The sequence below is a fragment of the Chrysemys picta genome, chromosome 1, assembly GCF_011386835.1.
Source record: "Chrysemys picta bellii isolate R12L10 chromosome 1, ASM1138683v2, whole genome shotgun sequence".
Taxonomy (NCBI): domain Eukaryota; kingdom Metazoa; phylum Chordata; order Testudines; family Emydidae; genus Chrysemys; species Chrysemys picta.
In genome coordinates, this window is record NC_088791.1 from 242130918 (window position 1) to 242156098 (window position 25181).

General features: G+C 42.9%; 1 protein-coding gene across 2 annotated transcripts in view; it reads right to left on the reverse strand.

The window, feature by feature from the left end:
* The window catches only part of ST6GAL2 (ST6 beta-galactoside alpha-2,6-sialyltransferase 2), a 260421-nt gene extending 243090 nt beyond the window's left edge, over window positions 1-17331 (reverse strand). Inside the window, exon 1 of one of the 2 annotated variants that reach the window (XM_005306968.5) lies at window positions 17168-17331. The gene's annotated coding sequence lies outside the window, so the exon portion shown is untranslated. The remainder of the gene's footprint in view (window positions 1-17167) is intronic. The other variant, XM_008166759.4, reaches the window with a different exon arrangement.
* Between the last annotated feature and the right edge of the window lie 7850 nt (window positions 17332-25181).

Below are 25181 nucleotides of genomic sequence, written 5' to 3' on the forward strand. Positions count from 1 at the left end.
ATGAAATTACAGCTCTACTAACTGTGGTATGTAACCTATCACTTAAATCAGACTTTGTACCAGATGTAACACCATTTTTTTTAAAAAGACTCCAGATGCAATCCTTCAATTACAGGCTGGTAAGCCTAACTCCAGTATTAGACAAATGGATTGAAACTATAGTAAAGGACAGAATTATCAGACAAATAGATCTATACAATAGGTTGGGGAAGAATTAACATGGCTTCTGTAAAGGAAAATCATGCCTCACCATCTATTATAATTCTTTGAGGGGGGTCAAGAAGCATGTGGACATCTGAAAGGCCAGTGACCACAGTCCTGCCCAAGCCCCTTTTGGTGATCTTGACAACACTGCATCGTACCTCCCAACATTTCATGTGGCCAAAGCAGGATGCAACGGAGTCACCCACTGAGAGCAGAGCAGTTCCCAAGTGTGGCGGCTGCCATGCCCAGCGCCGAGGGAACAGGGGAGATGCCAGGTGTCACTGCCAACCCTTGTGAAACCATGCTGGCCCCAGTGTTTCTCCTGCCAAGTCTGTGCCATACTCAGCCCCCACCTTCCAGTCTGGGGAAGTATCACACTCCACCCCAAAGTTCCCCCACAGCCACTGAGCATGCCCAAGGGGGCTGAGCATGCCCACGAGCAGCTGAAGCTGGTCCCTTCCGTAGCTCTTCACCGTGCGTAACACGCTTATGGCTGCAGGCACCACGGCATGTGGGAAATCTTCTATTTCAACTGGGACAGGGTGTTTCGGGGTCAAAACAGGACAGTCCCATGTACCCAGGACTGTTGGGAGAGCTGCTGCTTAGCTATAATTAAATCAAATGCTCTTTATTTAAGAAAGAGACTGGAATCAGATGCAACTAAGAAATCATGGAAAGCATCAAGTCTCTTCTCTTCTAGGCAAGGACTGTACACAGCCCACTAGAACAGGCTAGGAAACTTGCCAACGCAGTGGGGCTTCCCATAGACTGCAGGTTTTCTTCTACTCCTCTGCAAGGAAAAGCTATGGGGAAATTGCCATCAGTTTTGGAAGGCAGTGCTGATGCTGGGCAGGGGGAAGAAAAATGAAACACTTTGGTCAGGGGAAGAGAATTGAAGTACCACGGTCTCTCTCTGTCCCCCTTTCTCTTCCTGTATGTCCAGCTACATCTCTGCAAACTCATTTCAATCTATGTCAAGGTATGCTGATGTGTGCACATCTGCACTCCACTGACTTCTGTTTTGTGGATGTTGCCAGGTATGTACATGTCTTCATTACAAAAGTGAAATGTTGGTAGTGAGAATCTCACATATTCCATAGCTGCAGATTTTTGCTGTCTCTCTTCTCTCTCCCTCCTCCCTTTTTCATGAAAGACTGCCCAGAATGGAGACAACCTCCCTGTTATTTTTAAAAATCTGCCTCCATTTCCAGTAAGAAACAGCCTTATACACAGAAATCTCTCTCACCTTTTACTCCTGAAACTCTAATGGTTCTTACCCCCAAAATTCTACTGGGTTGGCTTGTTACCTTCAATATATATTTATTTATACATTCCCAATCTTGTTTCTTTTCAGCCCCCACTCCTCCCTGGAGGAGTCTGCCAGTATAAAAAACCTGTAATGTCTTCCTAGGAATATTATAGTTCAGGAGGGTAAGAATATGTAGAAAATGATAATGTTTATGCATAGTTATCTCTCACACATCGTATGGGAGAAATTTCAGGCTGGATATTTTGCTTTTGCTCATGTTGATTTCTGTTAGGAAATCTCTTTCCAATTAATTCCTCATAAATTACACAACCTTACACATTGTACGAATTGATTTGTGAAATGTGACCACTGGCAGAAACCTATCCACTAATGCAACAGTAACAGCTGGTGCTTCATTTCTTCATAGGGTGAGACAAGGCAGACAGGGACAATCCCACATAGTGTGTATAATGCATTCTGCCACTAACATAACCACATCTAATTACTTTTTTTAGATGTGAAAGCAGAGCAAAATGTTTTAATATTAAATTTCATACTTTTTCACTGAAAAAGTAATTTATTATCAGGAAGACATTCCCCTTGCCACTTCCCCTATGTTTGGTTGGTTTATGTTTTGGCTTCCTCCAAAGCCAGATATTGGCCTCTGCTTGAAGTACAGTTACAAATGTCAGAATTGATTTACGCCTTCCCTCCAAAAGAAAACAAAGAAAGAACCCTGGCATCTTTTTCTTACCTAATAGTGACAATAAACAGTAGCAGTTGGTTGTAAATAGCACAGACTAGGAAAACAAAACAAAAAACAGGGCCTGATGCAGTTAAATATTATTCATGCTAGTCCTTGCTCATGCTGCCAGTTTCATTGACTTGAATAGGACTACTCACATGAGTAACAAATATTCAAGGGTTGAATGGCTAGATCCTCGCTCCTCAGACATTTCCTTTGTACAGGTGGATTGTAACATTAGAGCCCTAAAATGTACATTGTAAAAGTGAAAGTTCGGTGTAAACTCAGAGGCTAAGTTTTTCAAAAATAGGAGTCTAATGTTAGGCTCCTAAATCCACATTTAGTGCTCAGCACTTTTGAAAAGCAGATTGCTTATTTAGGTGCCAAAATATGCAGTTAGTAGCCTATTTTTGAAAATCTTGGCCACAATTGTTGTTTTGCACTGTACAGCTAAAACAGCCTTACTGTCCTTTTTTTATAGTGTAAAACCAAAAATGGTACTACTATAAATATACAGTAAATCATACTATATAACTCCTTCAAACAATTCATATCCCATGCAAAAGGGGCAATCCTGGGTTAGAAACATGAGAGCATTGTAATAAATTAGAGAGTTAAAATATTTGAATCTAAATTCCTTTATCTGTATTAACTCCACAAGTTTACATATAGGTCTCTGTTATTCTTATATGGTGAACTGGAGCATACATCTTCCCAGCATTAAAAACCTCTATCCTGAAACTGCAAGTTCTGCAAAAGCAGTGCTAATGCTAATATTTTCGGAACCTACTTTGCGACGAATGGGACAGCCACACAATTTCCCACAAAGTATAAACAAGAATGACAGAGCCTTTGACAAACTTGCTGTCACTATCTGCCAAACCCTCACTTTCAAGGCTGCATGAATCTTCTAAAGAAAAACTCACAGATGATATTGGTAGGTGCAAATCTCACATGGTGCTTTTCCTTGCTTTCCTACTATGGGGATAAAAATTCCCCAGGCTCAAATTGATAGCACCTTATGGGCTTTTTTGGCTCCTGATCCCTGTGGGATAACATCTTCAGATTCATCCGGATACTTTAGCACTTGGAGTACATTGGGGTTGTATAGTTCAAATCCATTTGGCTTTACTATGTATAACGTTGTTTAAAAAAACCCTGCTTTTGATTCTGATGCGGTCTCATTACTGTCTTATCTTTCAAACATTGGCCAGTACCAAGTGTCCCCTACTTAGGGCTTGTCTATACTTACGCGCTGGTTCGGCGGCAGGCAACCGAACTTCTGGGTTTGATTTATTGCGTATTGTCTGGATGCGATAAATCGAACCCAGAAGTGCTCCCCGTTGACTCCGGTAATCCTGCTCGGTGCAAGGAGTACACGGAGTCGACGGGGGAGCCTCCCTGCCGCGTCTGGACTGCGGTAAGTTCGAACTAAGGTACGTCGACTTCAGCTACGTTATTCACGTAGCTGAAGTTGCATACCTTAGTTCGAACTGGGGGGTTAGTGTAGACCAGGCCTTAGAGACATAATGAAAATAGCAGTTTAAATTTTGGTTGCTCTTTCTTAGTTAACTGTAATAGGCTCTAATTAATTAAATCCATCCCTGTACATCTGCTTTCTTTTATAGTTGGTACAGAAAACTGATAATTTGCTCAGGCTGAACAGAAGAAAAATCTTTTTTGCACAGGTCATTCATTAGGGATTTACTGTTTACCTGGCATAAAGAATGTTCCTGTAGCATTTGTGTTACATCGAACTACAGCCATTGTGGGCTTGAATATCAATCACCTTACACTTTGTGTAAACTCTTATGCTGCTGCATGGCATCACCAGTACGACTAGACAGCTCAAAAGGGATGGAGGAGATGTGTATGCCGCCCCCTTCTATATGGTGGTGTTGGCTTAGCACTGGAGTTAGCATATTCTGTATCTCCAAAAGGAAGGTGTAAGAACATATCCTCACTGTGCTTACCAAGGGCCTGAGTCAACACCCATTATGGTCAATGGGAAGACTCATGTTAATTTTGCCTGTATTTGGATCAGGCCACAAGTGCTCAAAAGACAAACTGCCTGCAGCATCTCATCTGCAAGCAGGATGTCTCCTGGAGCAGCTAGTGGCGTGGTGCCTTCTCACACCTTTCCTTAACCAGTTCTGGCTTTAAATGCTACAATTCAGCTCAGTATGTTTAAAATACTATGGCAGATGCCCTGTGTACTTGGCATCCTGTTAAGTTCAACTGAAGCTGTACAAATCAGATCTGACCTTGCCATGTGCAAATATGCTCAAGGAACAAATAATTCCATCACCATCTCACATAGCTTTGCTGAAGCACTGGTCACTTTACATGCCCCAACATTTTACCTAACCGAATTAAAAACAAACAGTAAAGGCATCCAGCGCTACTCAGTCACTGTTACTAAGAAGGTCCCTCAAGAAAGCGTGAATGCTCAGTCAATGGTGCAGCCTCACATGTAGGCTATGTGGGGAGCGCACATGACAGCTACCAGCAGAAGAACCTGCTCCCAAGTGACAAGAGGGTGCATAGGGATGGGATGCAGGTTTACTCAAAGCCTCCTATAAGATCTACTAAGCTGTTTCAGTTGGCACAATTAGGCTTCCATAACAAGGGAGAACAGAGAGGAATTTAGCGGAGCATAGGGCTGGAAGAAACAGCTGCCCCCACTCATCATTTCCTATAAGATGGGGGGAGGGCGATGGGAAATCTGTGTATGATTCTGTATCCCTCCTTATCACTGTGAAACATTTGTTTCAACAGATTCTCTTACCTGGTTTTGAGCTGAGTATCTTCAAGTGCCTGAGAAACAATATGTTTTTCTTCCTCTGCCTCTGCACCCTTCTCTTGGTACTGCTAAAGCATCCCTTCTAGAGATGACTTAACTCCGGGACTCAGAAAGACCTTCTAAAGAGCATTCCCCCCTCCCTTTACTTTTATAATGGATTACACTTAGCGTCAGGCATTTTCAGTACTATTTCCAAAGGGAAGATACTTCTGTGTGTGTGTGTGTGAGAGAGAGAGAGAGAGAGAGAGAGAGAGATTCTTAGACATATTGGTATTAAAAACAGTTTTCTTTTTGTGTAATTGAAACAAGGGGAAGGTGTAGAACAGTGGTCCCCAAACTTGTTCCACCGCTTGTGCAGGGAAAGCCCCTGGCGGGCCGGGCTGGTTTGTGTACCTGCCGCGTCCACAGGTTCGGCCAATTGCAGCTCTCAGTGGCCGCGGTTCACAGGCCAATGGGGGCTGCTGGAAGTGGGGTGGGCCGAGGGACGTACTGGTCGCTGCTTCTAGAAGCTCCCATTAGCCTGGAGCAGCGAACCGCAGCCAGTGGGAGCCGCGATCGGCCGAACCTGCAGACGCGACAGGTAAACAAACTGGCCCGGACCGCCAGGGGCTTTCCCTGCACAAGCGGCAGAACAAGTTTGGGAACCACTGTTCTACACCTTCCCCTTGTTTCAATTACACAAAAAGAAAACAGTTTTTTTTAATACCAATATATCTAAGAATCTCTCTCTCACACACACACATGCACACACACTAAAAGAACATTATTAAGGTTGCAGAGTCAAGCACTCAAAAGTTAGGAAATGACAGAATTAAGGTTGCCTGTGCAACTCTTCTCCTTGCCCAGCCAGTCCTAGTCATTCCCTCTCCCGCTCAACTTGTTCAGCCATTCCCAATTCTTCCCAGCAATTTGTCCCCAGTGTCCTTGCCCAGCCAGTCCCATTTGCCTCCCTCCCAGCTCCTCATCTGATCCATTTCTCTCCCACCACCCCAAAATCCTAGTCTCTCCTTCTGCCCGTGTTCCCTTTCCCCACTGGCTACCAGTCACAGTCTCCCTGCCTGGATTCCTCATCCAATCTCAGCGTTTCCCCACAACCTAATCCCAGCTTCTTGTCCTAGTCTCTTTACCCAGCCAGTTCCAGGTTTATCTCCTGCACACCACTCCTCATCAGGTCTGTTCCACTCACCCACCCCCCATCACCTCCTGAATTCAGGGTCTTACAAAGGGAAGTGTTGGGCAACCTAATAATAGGCAATATACCCAGCCCCAAGGATTAATATCATCCAGCGTGTGAGCAGTTCAGGCCAGGGGCTTTGTCTTTATCCTTGTCTGTAAGGCACCAGAAAGGTATCTGAAAGGCGGTTTATTTGCCAAGCAGTTCTGCCTCCTATCTTGGCTATGATAGTAAGAAAGTGTTTTTGTTTAAGAAAAAAGTTGAAAAACTAGGCCCTGATCCTTCCTCCTTTGAAGTCAACAGCAAAACTTCCATTGATTTCAGTGGGACAGGATCAGGCTCCTAGTGACCAGTTTTCTATGTCTCTCACGCCTCTTTGCATCACATGATGCCCGGCCCAAGGAGTTTCTCACAGATGAGGGAAGAGAATGTTTGTAGGAGCTCCTTGTTAAAACACTGGCAGTAAATCTGTGCTCTGTCAGTCAGAGTCAGGCAGCTGTGGCTTCTCTGCCGAGTTCCAGCAGAAAAGGCTTATCCCAGGAAGCTCCTGCAGTCATTTTGCTGGGTTGTCTTGGGGCCTGCTTGGTCCAAAGAACCCGCTTGTGCAAATGGGCCTGACTAGGAAATTTTCCAATGAAACAGAGTTTCGTCAGAAAATGCCAGTTGGTCAAACCTGAAATTTCTTGCAGAAGTGAGTTGAATTTGATAAACTGCCAATGCATCACAGGAAGGGACCCTGTGGCAACCCTGCCAGAGTTCCAATGGAAGCCTGCCTGGTTCCCTGCCAGTTCGCCTGATGGGCTGCTGGGGAGCCTCACCAAGAGTCTCGCCCCGTGCCAGGGACTTGGGCTTGCAGGATCTGTGGCTCTGGGGCAGCCCCGCCACGCAGACTGCCACCCGGCTAGAGACCCAGAGCTTTCAAGCTCTCAGGCCAGCTGGCTCCCAGCAGGCAGCCCTGGACAGCACACACTGAAATTCACATTCTTGTCAGTGTCATTATACTGAAAGGTCATAGCAGCTGTGAAACGGACAAGCATGTCAATTTCAGGCAGCACCTGCTCCTCTAGGGAGTGTTTTTGTTTAAGAAAAAAGTTGAAAAACTAGGCCCTGATCCTTCCTCCTTTGAAGTCAATAGCAAAACTTCCATTGGTTTCAGTGGGACAGGATCACGCTCATACTGAACAGCTTTCTATGTCTCTCACTCCTTAAATCAAAGACCATGTGTTGGTGTTTCCAAAATGAAGTTTTTTGAGGCTTTCTAGTTTGTGAAAAATTTCAAAGTGTCAAAAATTCTTGCAAAACCAGAAATCCCAAATTTCAGCTAGCTTTAGTCCTCCCTGCCCCCGTCCCTTTTCAGGTCTCAGAGTGTGCTGTATTTCTGTAGTACTATTTGCTGAATTGAAAAAGATAAGCATAAAGTTGTTATATAAATATCAAGTCATTGTGCTGTAAATCTGAATGATTGGAGTTAATATCACAGGAATATTTTTTATTGTGAAATCATTGCTAAAAATCACAGCTGCTTCTAACTGTGCAACATGCTGGATTTGATGGACCATTGATTGAGCTCATATGGCACCTCTTATGCTATTACTATACTTAAAATATTTGTATGCTAATATTTTACACAGAGGAGTGGGGGTGACTGTGCATTGTGTATGCGGATGTGTGATCTTTATTCTAGGTGACTGTTATGTTAAAACCAAAGGGATTGCTAGCTCTTAGTGAGAAAACAAAAAACTCACTGTCACCAGAGAGAAACCGAGGACCCTATAAGTTGCTGTTGGCCAGTGTCATTTTTTTGTTCAACTGGAAAAAATGAGCAAATGACAATTTTCTCCCTGCTACACTCAGTCTATGATGAATCTCCCCCCTCACCACATAACTGTAAAGTGACCCAGTTTGGGTTCATAATCCAGATGGGAGATTACTGATTCCACAGATCTTAAATGAGAGAGACAAGGAATGCAGCTTACTTGTTTAAATTACTGTATTCAAAAATCCAAATTGTGTGCCACATGTATCTCCTTAAGTAAGTCGTGTGAGCAGTTTCTCTCTTATTAAGACAGGCCAAATGCCTTTAATAACAGTAGAGCTGAAAAGAAAGGATCCTGTTGTAAACAGTGTTTTGATTTAGTCTGATCCTTACTTAGTGGAATCAAAACTTAGGACAAAATAACTGAAGATGTGATTGTCCTTTGAGTGTCACTGATTTGAACAGACTTCACAAGGCTGTGGTTCTTATAGTTCTATGATCTGGAGCCATTTACTCTGATATACTTTCAATTCATACTTTAAAAAAAATTAAAAATGACAGTGTTGGAGTCAGATGCAGATGTCCTGAGTTTGTGTGAGAATTGCTGTGGGGCACTACTGACAATGGGTATGTACAGATATCGCTCTATATGCGCTTATATGAGAAACTCTTAACCCCAACATACTAGCACTGAACATCCCCAAACTTTGTGTAAGATCAGATCCAGATTAGAACTTTGCAATTCTGCCTCATCTCTAATAGTTAACATACAACAACACACATTACTCACAGTTGAGATGTAAGGGCCTTTACTCAGAAGAATATATATATCTGGGTAGGATTGTCACTTGCTAGGAAAAAGTAAGCTTCATGCCCCCAGTAGCTCAGGTCTTTGCAGCATAAGCCATAAACTGAACTATTGGGTGCATGAGGAAATCACAAGTGTAGTTTATCTGATTTATGCTTGTGGTTCACAGATTTTCTAACTTAAACAGACAATCGTTATAGCCATTGTCCTTATCTGCAATTTCCAAAAATTGAACACATTATAGAACTGAGGTGCTACGGGCAACAATTTAAATGAATGGAATAAGTCCCCTCGCTGTTCCCTGGAGCAGATCTCTGATAGAGTCCCAAACCATACACAATGGAATCAAATCTCAGGAAAACATATGATTGTCCTTATTTTTGTCTTTTAGTTTGCTTTTATTACAAATCACCTCAAGGGCTGTCAAACTAAAAAGGTGGCAGTCAGCCGAAGGAGAGGAGCACTGGGTGCTCCTGCATTAGAAATGTACAACAGCAGGATATTCAACTTGAAAAATGTGCCCAAAAGGATTCCAGGGAGTTCGGTAATGAGAGTGAGGCAGTAATTCAAATCTGTATCACTGTCTGGAGTTGCTTTAAAGGTGCGATACAATGAGGCTTTCCAATAAACAAAGCAGAGCATGAATGCTTGTCTGCATTGCATGCTGTTCTCATACAGAAATCAGTTTTCCATTTTTTATTTTTAAATATAACATTGGACCTCTTTGCAAATTCTAAGGTAAGCACTGCTGTTTGCTGACATGAACAGCTGATTCTGTAAACTTTACTTCAGAAACTGGAGGTAATGGCTATAAGGAATTCAATCAATAAATAAGTTCTCTCTTCATTGCTGAGAGATGTCACTACCAAATGACTGTTTAATTCGCTAAAGGTGGCTAACTGTAGTCTGTCATTTTGGGGAGGTGGGACATTTGAATCTGAAAGCCATGAGCAGTAGAGAAGCAACCAGTATAACTATTTCCCTGGAGATCTCTCAGAGGGTTTGCAGATAACCATAGATGCAAGGCACTGTCTGCAAGTGTATAATCTGTAGAGAGATTGAAGAGGAGCAAGAAAAGCATTTGAGCTCCAGGACGGGGTGGGTAGACATATCTGCTCCACCTGTGAATTCTGACTCACATCTGCTTAGTTAACTGTCAAAAACAAGTTTTTAATATTGTCACTTCTGCAGAGCCAATATAACTGTCAAAGAAATCTGTATTCCTCAGGCATTGTCAATATCATCGTCGCGTACATTTCCAAACTCTTGGATTCCAGAATTGCTATTATTATTCTTTATGTGTGTACGTGTGTATGTGTGTGTGTTTTCTTACTTGTAAAAGGTGTCAAATGAATAGGTGTGGAGACTAAAGCCCTCTTTGACCACTGAACTGGTACAGCATGGGCAATAACCCCTATCACAGATTTATTCCTCGGCTCAGTGTTCTGGAAGGACCACTTCTAAAGGTCATTGGCACAATTAAGGCATTGGCTGAGACTGCCAACGATGTCCATTACTGCCATGTGTGGAACTTATTATTTCTATACCATAGCACCCGCTGGCCTCAACCAAGATCAGGGACTGACTATGTTAGGTGCTGTGCATTCATATAGGAAACAGTCTCTGCCCCAAAGAGTTTACAGTATAAGTAAACAACACAGATAAAGAGAGGGACAAGAGAAGTATTATCTCTGTTTTGCAGATGGGGGATAGCACTGCTTTTTTATGTTGTGAACACTAGGAACTGCACATGGAGGGTCAGACTCCCATAAACGGAATTTTTTACTAGTGTTTTACATTTGCAAAGAGCATTTTAATACATTCAGAAAAAAGATGGGAATGGCATTCCTCTGTATCAACTCCCTAAGTTCTATGGCATTGTATTAAACCATACTGCATGTTTGTCAAGTATGATATGAAAGTGGCTAATGCTGCAGTCAAATGTATTTTTCCAAGGTAACACCAGCTTTCTTATTGCACTTACCAGTTATATCTACATGGAATGATATTTGGTAAGACATGAATCAACACAGCATATGCTACAATGCTTTAACTTTCTTTTCATAATTGAAAGAAGCTGCTTTACAAGCATCTGTTCTAGTCCTGGGGATGTATCTTGCCATAGTTTCTCACTGAAAACTCCAACTGAAGTCACTGGGATTTTTCTGGATAAAAAAGGCCAACAGGCTCTGACTTTTAGTCTTTTAGAGCTGGTTGTGCTCTTTGAAACCTAATAATGCATCTTATTCCTATCTTAATCTATTTTGAAGTAAGTGAGCGTCACCTGCTTAAAACTGGGATTACAAAGCTGTGGTTAAGGGAATGTGCAGAGCCACTATATTGTTGTTTCCTGGTGCAGGTCTCATTTTTTGTTTCTAGATTTTGGAGCAGGGATGTCTTGTTCTCTGGGATAATGAGTGCATATATGCCCTGTGCTGTAGCTATGTTCTAAAATGTTCCCCATACAGCTTCTCCAGTGCTTAATTTGTAATGAAAGAGCTGCTGGGGCTCAAAGCAATTTTTTCTACATTCATAACTGACGCAGCAAGCCCAGAGGCGATGGGTCTATGAACTGCGAAGCCCAGAGGCGCCTGGGCTCAGCCCTGGCAAACCCTGGCACGAATAACGCACTGAGCTTCTCTCTTCGCAGAATATGTAAAGTGAAAATATGTTGGCAATAAAACCTAGAAAACTGTTTCTAATCCAACATATCTTATGCATTTATGATGCATTCATCAGGATTTTTGGGAGTATAGTCGCAACACACAGAAGTCACCCCACACTATGAATACCTTTTTGAAAACAAGTGCTTGTCATACTCATAGACTCATAGAGTTTAAGACCAGAAGGGACCACTAGATCATCTAGTCTGGCTTCCTGTAAATCACAGGCCACTAACACCCCCAGCCACCACCAACTAAACCCAACAACTAGAATTAGATCACAGTATTACAGCCCTCTGGGGACTAAACTCTTATGTGTCACAGGCAGAGAACTGGAGGGACTGGGGTGCACCAATGCCCAAGGCTCCTGCAATGGGAGGGAGTTGATTAAGTGCCAGATAATTCTGGCAAGTGGTCTACACCTCATGTTGCAGAGGAAGGCAAAAACCTCAAGGTCCGGGAATTTCTTCCTTATCTCACATATGGCAATCAGTTAGACCCTGAGCATGCAAGCAAGAACAAGCAAGCCAAGTACCTGAGGGAACAACTGAGCTTCATAAGGTTATGGTACAATGAGGTTCTCCACAATGGCATATGGCCCTCCTGAAACTGCTAATAGCAAATATCTCCAACAGCTGAAGACGGGACACGAGCAGGAAGGGATCTGAGTTACTACAGAGAACTCTTACCCAGCTGTCTGCCTGGTGGGTCTCACCCACATGCTTAGGTCTAACTTATCCTCATATTTGGGGTTGGGAAGGAATTTTCCCCCAAGTCAGATTGGCAGAGACTCCCACCTTCCTCTGCAGCATGGGGCATTGTGACAGGATCTCTGGGGTACAACCTGGAACTGGGGTACTGCTGTGTCCCCTTAACTCTCCAGCCTGGGTCACCTCTCACAATGGTTTGCTAGTGACAAGCATCAAACCCCTCCAAGCTCACTTAGTACAACAGCATATGGAGCCCTAGCTAAATTACGCAAATGCTCCCTGAGCCACTCATGAATAATACAGAGAAAGGCACCAGCAAGTCTCCCCAGCCTTCAGCCTTGTACCCCCAGAATATACTGTCTTGCATTGGTCAGCAGCCTGGCCCGTGTAAGTTCATTACCCCGTCTGCCCCTCCCTCGATGTAGAGAGTACACACAAGCCTTTGTAAACTGAGCTGAGATTTCCCAAGCACTTCAAGCAAAACACATTGTTTTAGGTAAAATATAAAACAGATTTATTAGCTATAGAAAGATAGATTATAAGTGATTATAAGTGGTAGGCACAAAAGGTCAGAGATAGTTACCAAAGAATATAAAAGGTAAGTCTAAATCTTAAACTTTATTAGACTAGGCAGTATGTGGCTCAAGCAATTTCTCACCCCACTGGATGTTGCAGGTAGGTTATAGTTCTTAATAACATGGGCTTTCTCTTTAAGTCTGGGACCAGTCTCCTCAGTTCAAGTCTTTGTCTTCCCAGCATTCTTGTTGCTTCTAGCATAGGTCGGGGAGGAGAAAGGTAAAAGAACGATGCCACTGTCCCCTATTTTATATCCCCAGTCCATGTGCCTGCAAAACACTAACCCAGACATATCCTGGTGGGCTTTGCTAAATCATAGAGTTGAGCAATCCCCCATTGTATGATGCTTGTATAGCCTTCTTACAGCATTGTAATTCCGTTGTTTATAACTCCCCTGTCAGTTCATGGTCACTTAACACCCTCCTGGGAGTAGATCACCACCTAGCAGTAGAGACTCTCTAACTTACAACATATTTCAGTAACAACCATACAGCAAAATCTCATAACTTCATACACAGTAGTGATATACATATTTGGACAAAACAATGGGTTTCAGCAGAGCATGACCTTTCATATGATATCTTACATGGCATGCTGTGTATGAAATATATCATAATTATATGACAGGATGAATATTCTTTTCCAGGGTGCTGCTTTGAGGTACAGAGTGCTATAGGCATGGGTCACTTTCTGGTGTGAACTAGAGTAAAGGGTGCGGTCTCTAACCTGAAGTCTTTAAATCAAGATTAGAGGACTTCTGTAACTCAACCAGAGGTTATGGGCCTATTACAGGAGTGAGTAGGTGAGATTCTGTGGCCTGTGATGTGCAGGAGGTCAGACTAGATGATCATGATGGTCCTTTTGACTTTGAAGTCTATGAGAGAATGCTCAGTGCTACCCCAAAACATTGGCCCACCCCATTCAGTTGCCCATCTTCAACTATGGCTATCTCTGATGCTTCAGAAAAAGGAAGAAGAAAAAAGAAAACCAACAACCAAACAGCCTCCACAAACCCAGAAGACAATGGGGAAAACATTCCCATCCTGATCCCTGCAGGTGACTGGCTGAAGCCCTGCAGCATGAGATTTTAGCCATGAACTGGAAGGGACTATCCAGGACTGCTGAGTGATGCTCCCTCCCCACAAGCAACCCCATCATACAGTCCCACTCATAAATTTGTCAAGCCCTATCTTAAAACTAATTAAGTTGTCCACTAGTAGTTGTGATGAGCACCCTTATGATAGCTAAATGATGGGTACCGAAATGCTTTGATAGATTCAATATATAAAAACAGAGGGGAGTAATGAAAATCTGTCATATAGATGTGTGAAAAACTAGAAACAATTTAGAAGAGCTCTTTGCCAGTGCTTGAACATCTGGCATTCTCTGCTTCATGAATTGTAATCTTTTATGAGGATGAGAGGGAGGAGGGGCATTTCAAGCTGAAGGAGCAACAGAGGAAATTTTTGATAAAAACCCGGGTTGGCTTGAAGGTTGTTGAGATCTCTGTGGTTGTGTCTGATGCTGACTGTGTCTGAAGATTTTGTATAGCATTAAACTTTATAGGACAAAGACTCATATTAGTAACCTGGGAGGTGCATGGCATTCAGAGATCACAGAAGGGACCATTGTGATTGTCTACTCTGATCTCCTGTATAGCACAGGCCATAGAACTTCCCCAAAATAATTCCTAGAGTTTATCTTTTAGAAAAATGTCCAATCTTGAACGTTGCTAGGGAATATCCCTGTTCTATGGTTGGTGGATGGGTTAAACCTTTACCTAGGATGGAATTCATGTTTACTTTGTGTTACATTGAGAGCAGGTCAAAATTTTCCAAGTTTACATGTATTCATAATTGTCCCCCTGCCCTGCCAAAAATGTGATTTTTGACTGAACCCACACATGCTTTACAGGTTTTTTGACCATCTCTTATAACATGGGAGCAAAATGTGAGAATTAGGCTCATCTCTGCATTGGAGGCAGTGTGCACTGTCCATCCCTTCTCTAGACTACCTAATACACAGCTATGTGGGTGCAGAGAATGTACCAGCCTTTAGGATGGCTACACTGGTTTCCCTAGCCCAGTGTGTGAGAAGGCATGATACCATAACACCACTTTTTGCCTGCCTCTTCCCACTCACTTTGGGGCAATGTGAAATACCAAGTCACATGGAGGGAGCATCACTTGTGCAGGGATGGAGGTGGGGTAAGACTCCTTGAGCATTTTGCCCTAGCACTCATGCAAGGACGAGCCACAATCTGGCTTGTAAAGAAACATCCCATGGTTAATACAGAACTTCTGTATCAACCAAGGCCCAATTCTGCTACCCTTACCAGTGCTCAACAGCACCTTACTCTACAAGGAATAACATTGAAATCATTAGGAACTGCTCACAAAGTCTGAGGCTGCTCAACAGGCATAAAGGTATTCAAATCTGGCCCCAGCAAATGAGAGTTTTTTCCACAAGCCTGTTTCTATTAGGTTGGTTTGAGATTCGTGCTCATTGTTACATGGCAAAAGGGACAATAGCAAAATCATCTAGTTAACAGGAACAAGCTCAAGTATGAATTCAATACTCAGGACCAGATTTACCAATAGCTAGGGCTCCCTGGTCCTCTACTGTCCCTAATTCCCTTTGTGCTGAAATTCTTTGTCATTACCATAATTTTACTCTCATACATGTAGATAAAGCTGGCCCACAAAAGCAAAAAAAAAACCAACAACCCTTAGAAAACGCACTGCGTAATTGTATTCAGCAATGATGGAAGTTATACATAAATGCAAGAAAAAAATGTACTTTGCTTCCAATTTTTTTTACCCTATCTATTGCTCCCCTGTAATACGTTTAATGCACTAAGTGTCCTAGGCAATGATGCAATTTTAGCAACAATTTAGTTTGCTATTGACAGAGTAATACTGGATCTCAAAACCTGGAACACATGGCACATAAGTAGTCCTATTTATAAATTCTATAGCGACTAGTTATACAAGCTCACTTATCAATTCCCCAGCTCAGTCTGTCAGCCTGTACCCTTCAGAATGATTCCTCTATCAATCTAATGTGAAATTACTGAGCTTGAGGAAGCAGCACTTATTTTGTACTTTGCCAGTGAGCTGAGCTGTGTTCTTATACTAGCTTATAAAAGTTGCTTCTTAAACACTACAGATAAAGTCAACTGGAAAAAAAATCAATGTGGTCCCTTTTTCCCTGGACAGGGAAAGTAAATATACTCACAGTGACTTGAAAGTAACTATTGCAGATCTAAAACCTAATCCTTAGATCTATCGTGTTTGTTCAGGGACAGAGAAAGTGATGAGCAGGACATGAAGCAGGAGTCTAAAATTATCACTGTATATTTTCTAGCTATAGGGAACAGCCCTCCTGACAGTTATAAATACAGCTGTGTCATCTATATGATCCAATGCACAGCTGTATCCAACAGAGATCTGGACTGGACTGACAGAAACTGATGAGTCCACAGTATCATGTCCTGATACTGATGCAGCTAGATTGGATTTATTTGTAAGAGAAATAGACTTGGATTCAGTTAGGAGCCAATCATTCTGTTATTTCCTGTATTTAAGCAACAGCGTCTAGTCCATCGCCAGTGGAGCTTGTTAACACCTTTGGAATCAAAATGTTCAAGTCTTGAGCTTACTGGAAAGCTGTAATAACTGCACAATTCAAAAATATCATTCACATTATCCTTGTTCTGCTAGGGCAGGAGAGCCATGACCTGACCTCTCTGAGGGGTGCTATCATTTTCTCTTGAGTCTAATGCACTTGATCCATGGTGTCTAGGTAAATAAAAATGCATGTCTGTGAGTGTGTGTGTGTGTATATATATATTGAAATGAATGACTTGGACAGCATCACTTATCAGCCAGATGACTAATAAAACATGTGACAAGCATACTTAACAAGCATACACATCAGCGACTTGAGCAGTAGATATGCATTCCTTAGTTCTTTAGACTTTTCTTGAGCATAGTAAATCTGAATGGTAAGCAACAGAAGCAGGTAAAATAATGTGCATGCAAATAAAAAAACCCACACATTTCTCCTCTATATCATTAGCTGTCATCCCTGTTCTGTTAAAAGTTTTACATTTCCAAAGCCATCCACCAGCAAGAAAACAAGTTTTGTTATTCCGAGCCTTTTAACACATCCAGTACAATAAACAGAAAAAAAGTGAAGGATAAAAGAATCATCTTGCAGTTCTCCACAGCATTACCAATCTCATCTCTAGTAGTTTTTTCAGCTCTGATTTAAGCTTGCCTTAATTTACTTAACGTTGCTGTTGAGCACATAGAACACTCCACACAATTTTTTGCATTGCAATGATACAGAAAAGATTTAACACATTAAAAAAAATAATCTTTCAACTCTAATTGATCTCACGCAGCACATAAGCTCTTCCCCCACCCTCTTCCTTTGCTGAGTTAATCTGCAGCTCTGTCAGCATAGGAGACTTACCAAAGGGTTTTCGAGGGGAGAATGCAGTTCGGCTCTCTTACACACTGGAATAGCTGCTACCCAGTAATGAAGCAGGAGCTGAGAAGTCTCACTCTTTCAATAGCTATTCAGGTAGTGCAGCCGGCTTTCTCTAGCCCTCTGCATATACACAGACAGGCGCAGAGAGTGAGAGAGAGAAAGAGAGAGCGAGAGAGAGAGGCAATAAACTGAGCATAATTAAGAGAGCTCCTTTCTACAAATTACAGAAGCAAGTGTTCCCTGTAGCAGGGTGGTTTCTTTAAAAAGCAGTCTCTTCCCAGAAACCCTGCACTTTTTTTACTTTTTTTTTTTATTTGAAAAAAAAAATCTTTCTTGGAAACAAAGTCATTGATGTGTTACAGTGAGGTTATTTTTCTTTTTTTATGATGAAAGTTTCATTGTGAAATTCAGTCTAGTTTGCAGGCGAATGAGAACCATCTCTGCTCTTTATAATCGAAGCAGCCTCTCAGCAAAGGAGCTTAGATCAACAGTCTCATGCATTTAATGACAGTATTTATGAAAGAAAGCATCTGCTCTAATAAATTCACCAATTAGGGAGGTAATGGTTTAGTAAATATATATCAATGCCTTTTTCAACATATGCACCCTGGGGAAAAAAACAATACGACGTGTAAATTAACATGAAGATTTGTAATAGACCTGCTGCACTTGAAAGAATTTTGAAGAAGGAAAATAAATAATGCCCAGATAGGTAGGTTAGCTATGTAATACATGCTTAATGTGCCTGATATAGGTGTTGGCTACTTGTCCCTAATACATGGTAAGTAAAAAGTGTCAAGAAATCTCATAATGTTATCGTATTTGGCAAGGAGATTTGAGGAATTAAAGAAAGTTAAATCTCCTATACAGATCCTTTCTTTATTAAAAAATTCACTTTCTCTGTAGCTTTAAAAAATAGTCTTTGTTATTTGTGGTGTCACCTTAGATAGAAAGCAGATAAAGTGTCCTGACTATAAGTAAAATAAGAACGCATGTGTCTGTGTCACACACATTCACACACACATACACAAAAAGTCATTGATTTCCTTTAATTTAGTAATATCTGTTCTTTAGTGAATAACAGCTTTTGGGACCTTGACACACTATAATATAGGGTCATTGTTGGGACAGATGCCACCTGGGGATGAAAAAAAATCAAGTGGGACATATTAATGCAACTTTCCCCCATTGAGCTTTCAAAACAGCCAGCATTACATTGCAGGACCCTCGTATGAGGATGCTTTCAAGGACTGCTGCTTGGTACAAGTGGATGATGCTAATGATAGAAGTAACTTTGTAATAAAGATGGAAATGGGAAGAAAAGGAGAGAGAAAATAATTAACAAAAGCCTATTGAAATAAGTCACTACAGAGAGACTCCTATATTGATAGTTCTATCTAAAACAGTTTAAAGCCCTATTTCTAAGAATCTCCCTGACACTTTTATTCAGCTAGCTAATCGTTTGAGAATGGAATATTTTCCCCACACAGCCGTACAGCTCATGTTAATCTCCAAAGCATTAATTTGGTATTTAATTACTTTTCACAAAAGACAAATACTTCAGCAGCTTCACTGGCTTTATTGGGAGGTCATTAAAGGTAAACCGGGCAGCAGGAGGCTAGATCAGTGTTTTGACCCAGGTGGACCCTTGTGTCCTGGAAGACTCAGTTGCTGTTTTGAGGCTTTAGACCCCGATCCTGCAAACATTTACATATCTGCTAAACTTTAAGCATGAGTTGGAGCCCTGAACTGTAAGCTCTTCAAGCAAAGATCATATCTTACTGTGCATTTGCACACTACCTAGCACAATGGGACCTCAGTCCCGATTGGGGCTTTTGGATGCTATTTAATAAATAATAAATAATAATAATTAATAATAAATGGATTTCTGAGAGTTGATCCCTTAGCTCTATTTCTTATCCTTAGCTTGTTTATTCAAGGCTCCATCTGCTTTCTAGGTGGTACTCCTTCTCTGCTCACCAGGACTTCCTCTCTTTCTGTTTCCAAGGAATTGTGTCTTCTCTTTTTCTGCACTATCCTGCCCTCCACAACTGGAAAGGTCCAGGAGGCGGAATAGCCAAAAAGGTGGTGCTGACTGCTGAGGTAGATGTTTATAAGACAGATGTCTATGAAGGCCAAACCTTTTGTGTAGCATGCTTCTTGTGGCCCTGATTCTAGCTATATTGAATTGCTATGTGTCACACTCCTCCCAACCCCATATATACAGGTCCACTCTGCAGTGGTGACAGCCTACAGAAGGGAGTTACTGCTACGTGTGAGCAGTAATTTAGACTGCTTTATTGTCAGAAAAGTGGCTATATATAAATAGGATTTTCTTACTGAAGAGATGGTCTCCCTGTGTCTATTTGGGGGTCACAGCTGGTGATTTTAGCAAATAATGTCAGATTTCTAATATTTCTACTCAAGATAGCACCGCTGAGCGCATTCAGCTAAAGGAAAAGGAATGAGGTGCTATTTCTTACTGTGCATCAACAGAATTGTTTCTCTTGCAGAATGTGTACCCCCAGGTGGGGATGTGTGAGTCAGAGAGCACAGCACTTTCATGTCCTAAAATGAGTTGTATTAGTACCTAGGAGCTCCAGTCATGGACCATGACCCTGTTGTTTGTACAGCACTTAGCACAGATGCTTGTAAGAACAAGAGACAACAAAGAAACATAGGGACATAGGACTGGATGGGCCCTCCTGAGACATTGAGTCTAATCCCCTGCTACCGCAGGGAACGCTATCATATAATCTCATAAACTTGTCAAGCTACATCTTAAAATTAGTTAGGTGTTTGGCCCCACTCCTCCTAATGGGAGGCTGTTCCAACAATCTTCTTCTAATCTCCAGAATAAGTTTATTCATGGCCAGTTTATACCCACTTGTTCTTGAGCAAACATTGTCCTTTAGCTTAAATAGCTCTTCTCCCTCCCTGGTGTATTCCTAGACAGCAATCATATCCCCTCTGTGTCTTTGTCTTGGCCTGTCTTTATCCATGTAACAGCAAAAGGGATTACAAGGAAACAATGAGAAAATGTTGGTCAGCTTAATAGGCAGTGGTCTCACCACACTAGTGTTCTAATCGTTGTCAAGATGTTTTGTAACTTTCCTGGCAGAGGAGAGTTTTAAGGAGGGATTTGAAGCAGGCTAATGAGGTAGCTTTGCATATATTTACAGGGAGCTCCTCCCAAGCATGAGGGGCAGCACAGGGGAAAGCATGAAGGTGCTTTTTTGAATATCTAATAAGTGGGCGATGAAAGATGACATCATGGGCCAATAGGAAGGAGAAGTTGACATCTTGAGAGTGAGTGAGAGATAATAGCTGGGCTGAGGATAGACACTGAAGGGCCTTGAAAGAGAAGCTAAGTGGCTTATGTTTGGTGTGATAGAGATGGGGAGCAAATGAAGGGATACAAAGAGAGGGATGATGTAGTCAAAACAATGGGCTAAGAAAATGATCTTTGCAGCAGCATTCTGAATGGATACAACCGAGGATGAGATTGCATTTGTCAAGGCCAGAGGGAAGGATGTGCAGTAATTGAGATGAGAGCATGGACAAAAGTTTTAGCTGTGTGGCTGGATAAGCAAAGTTGTATTTTAGAGATTATGCAGAAAGAATCTGCAAGGTCTAGACAGAGACTGTATGTGAGGATTCTTAGGTTATGGCTCTGAGTGGCAGGCAAGATTGCGGTGCCTTCCATAGCGACCGAGAAAGGAAGTAATGGTGATGGGTAGACAGGTGGGTGGAAGATCAGAGCTCTGGTTTAGCTATACTGAGCTTCAGCTGACAGCTAGACATCCATGAGATGTCAGAGAGACAGGCTGAGATTTTAGTTTGAACAGAAGGAGACAGGTCTGTCATAGAGAGGTAGATCTGTGAGTCATCAGCATAGAGAGGGTTGCTGAATTTTTGTTTACGAATGAGGTTACCCAGAAATAAGGTGTAGAGAAAGGTATCAAGGATAAAGCCTTGTGGCACCATCGCAGACAGTTGGTAGAGTGATGAAGAGGCTCCTCAGAAGGATACTTTGAGGGGGCAATTAGAGAGGTGGGAGGAGAACCGAGAGGACAAAATCATGGAAGCCAATGGAGGAAAAGAGCTTGACCTACTGTGTCAAAGATGTCTGCCTGGTGAAGGAAGATGAGGATGGAGTACTGGTTTTGAGGTTTAGCTAGGAAAAGACTTTGGTGAGAATGGTTTCAGTTGAGTGCAATGGGTGGAAGCTGGATTGGAGAGGGTGTTGGATGGAATTAAAGGACAGGAACTCCAGACAGTGATTTTTAACAGCGTGTTCAGTGAGTTTAGAGATGAAAGGGAGTTGGGGTGGCTTTTGGAGAAGCAAGAGGGCTTAAGGGTGGTGTTTTTTAAGATGGAAGAGACTAAAGCAGTGGTTTTCAAAGCCGGACTGCCGCTTGTTCAGGGAAAGCCCCTGGTGGGCTGGGCCGGTTTGTTTACCTGCTGCGTCCACAGGTTCGGCCGATCAAGGCTCCCACTGGCCGCGGTTCTCCGCTCCAGGCTAATGGGGGCTGCAGGAAGTGGCGCGGGCCTAGGGACGTGCTGGCCGCGGCTTCCCGCAGCCCCCATTGGCCTGGAGCGGCGAACCGCAGCCAGTGGGAGCCGTGATCAGCCGAACCTGTGGACACAGCAGGTAAACAAACCAGTCCAGCCCACCGGGGGCTTTCCCTGAATCAGCAGTGGACCAGCTTTGTGAACCACTCGACTAAAGCATGCTTGTATTGTGAGGGGAAGAGCCAAAGGAAAGTGAGGGATTGGGCACAGGAGATTTCAGGAGATGGAATGGAATGGGGTCACTGGGGCAAATGGTGGGATCAGAGGAAGAGAGCAGACAAGACACTTCTGCATCTGTGGCAGGGGAGAAGGAGGAGACCCTTGTGGTAGGGGAAGGGAAGCTGAGCTGAAGGGAGGGGGAAAGTCATGTCATTTTATCATTTTTTTTCTTGGAAGAAATTGGCAAGATCCTGTTCAAAGAGAGAAGTGGAAGCAGGAGAATGGAAGGGTTTGAAGAGTGAGACAAAGGTGGGGAAAGGCAGCTAGGATAAAGGACATGGGATTCCATTAATTTGAGAAGTAGAGCTGCTTAGCTAGGATGATGGCAGAACTGAAGGAGGAGAGAACAAATTTGTAGTGAAGGAAGTCAGCCTGTTCATGGGACTTTCACCAGAGACAGTCCACAGCACAAGAGCAGGAATGGAGGAAGCAGGTGTTGGGGATGAACCACAGCTTGGGGCTGGCAGGAGAGAGAGGGAGAAAAGTCACGGGTGGAGGAGTAAGGAATAGAAAGAATAAACAACCATATTGATGGAAGAAAGGCAAGAGGTCAAGGAGGAGAGAGCTGAGAGCAGATAAGAAGTCATCAGCGTGCAATGGGCAATGTCAAAAGAGACCAGGTGATGGTTAGAGGAGGAACTCAGTGAGAGAGAGCACTGCTTGGTGAAGACCAAGTCAAGTGAATGGCCCTTTTCTTGAATGGGAGAGTTGTACCCAACCTACAGGTCAACTGAAGAGAAAGGAAGGCAAGGAATGTGTAGCTAAGAGGTTGGATAAGCTTTCAAAGTTGAAGTCACTGAAGATATGTGTGGGAGACTGCAAGGAAAGGGAGGCAGAGAGAGAGAGAGACTGTGCGCCAGGGTCAAAACAGAAGGCTGTTGGGGAGGGATTAGGTGGATGGTAGAAGACAGCACCACGGAGAGGGAAAAGAGAGATGAGTCAGATGCTGTGCTGTTCAAAAGAAGATAGAGTGGGATGGGGAAGAGTTGGAATTGGCAGTAATAGGAGAAAATCAACAGGAGATAAACATGGAATCTCATGAAACTGCTTTTACAGAGTCACTTTTCAGTGTCATGACACTTGAAAGTGTAGTTTCTGATGGACAGGAAGAGGAACATGCATCATATAGCCTCTAACTTCTTCCCCTTTTCTTTGACCTCATCTCTCACCTATAGATTCACCATAGATGCTGAAGAGGGAAGAAAGGCAGTTATTAAAGTTATGGAGGAAGGAGAATACGCAACATAGCTGCTTTGCAAGATATGGACTTTTCAGCTCTATTCCGTATTGCACATGTGGAAGGAAGGATATTGTAATGGACTTTGAAAGGAGCACAACTGTCCTCTCCATCAGTAGGCAGAGCTGCTACAACTTTGGGACTTGTCAGAGACTGATGTTTTGATGCACAGCTGAGTCCTTTCCCCACAGCCAATCAGATCATGATAGAGTTGGAACTAGAGATGGGAGACAGCTTGGAAGATGTTGAGGCAGCATCTGTGATGCTGAGGGGAGCAGGGGAAGCTCCACGGTTTGGTCTGAGAAAGAAACTTTTCATATGAGAGAGAGCCAGCTTCTGGCTTAAAGAGAGAGGAGGAGGCTCCAGGGATCCAGTTGGGAGAAAAGGAGGCCTGAGCCAGGATGGTATAAAGACCCAGAAAGGGAGGAGCCAGGAAAAGCAGTCTGAAAAGGGACTATTGTGAGAAAGTCTCTGGAAACCCAGTTAATGGCCCGAAGGTAGCCAGGTGACTAAGCTAGGGCTCAGCAAGACACAGTGGGACTCAGAAGGGACTACTCAGACACAGGTCTGTAATAAGTGTTAGGAGTATTAGTGATGATCATGTAGTAATCAGGCCTATATATTTGCCCGAGATAGAATTTTGGGTCTTGTTTGCCCATTTGACTTTTGATATTTTTCTATTTTTACTAATATGTGTGAAGAAAGAACAAAGACACTGTGTGTTACATCTGCCCACAAGCAGATGGGTGGAGAAGAGATAAGAGATAGAGCTGGATAGAGTGGGAGTGTAATATACGAGCGCACACTTGAAGGACAGTCCTGCCTGAACTCCTCTCCCAAGACTAGGTCTAGTGGGGAGGATGGGGGGGGGAAGGTATAAGAAACACTAAACGCCAAAGAAATGCCTGTCCCTGACTGAAGAACAACCTCACTCCTTACCCTTCCCATGGAATACAAAAGAGGTGGTACCAAAGCCCCTAGACCCAAGACCTTCCAAAACAGAACATGACCATAAATGTAAGGGGTGTGACCAAGGGTGTGCACTACAGATATAATTATCCCTGCTAAGGAAGGGAAGGGGGACTCTGGGAAAAAAGCTCTATCAGCATGCAGAGCTATGGATATGCTTGCATGATTAACCCCAATAAGCACAGCATTGCCTGCACTTCGGACTTCTGGTCTTCTGCTTTCTGTCTTCATGACAAGAACCAGGGGAGGGTGAAGGGAAAGCCCTTAACAGAAGGCACCTACTCAGAATTCCAGTCTGCAGGGGGAGAGTGTTTGGGATTCTAACTCATGTTGTACCCTAACAGTGTTATCTATTGTTCAGTGTAATCCCTTTAACTGAACTACCTTGTATTCCCTCTGACCCAGGTCTTAAATTTCCTGGAGCTCAGAGCTCTGGGCTTCAGCCCACTTAGGCACACCAGGGCTCCCACGGGTTTGAAAAAATGTACTGGAGCTCTGTTCTATATGGCTCTGGCTGAATTTAAGCCCTGCTCTAACGCATGTCTGACTTCATCTCTTCCAGGCTGGGAGTAAAGATTCTTGTTCATTTTGTGATCTGAGCATGTGTGTCTCCTTCCTACACGAACCCACTGAGTGTTAGATCCTCACATGGCTATAACACATGGAGGGCCTACAGAGCTTGCTTCCAGGTTTGTGCGGCAGTCTAACCAATTTCCTTGTGCAACTATTCACACAAGCTCAGATTTAGAGCCAAGAGAGGATCAGATGTAGTATGACCCTGATCCCCCTGCCCCTCTTGCTAGATCCTGCCATACATTATAAGAACTTGGGGATACTCAATGAAATTTTACAAAAAAGAAAAATGGTGAAATCTTGTTTGTTATTTCCCCTCTCTGCAACAAAGAAAAACCAAGACCTAGCCCATGAAAATAGTGCTGGAAAAAATCTTTTCCAATAATCTAAAATAACAGCCCCTTGGATCTACTGTGGCTTGTC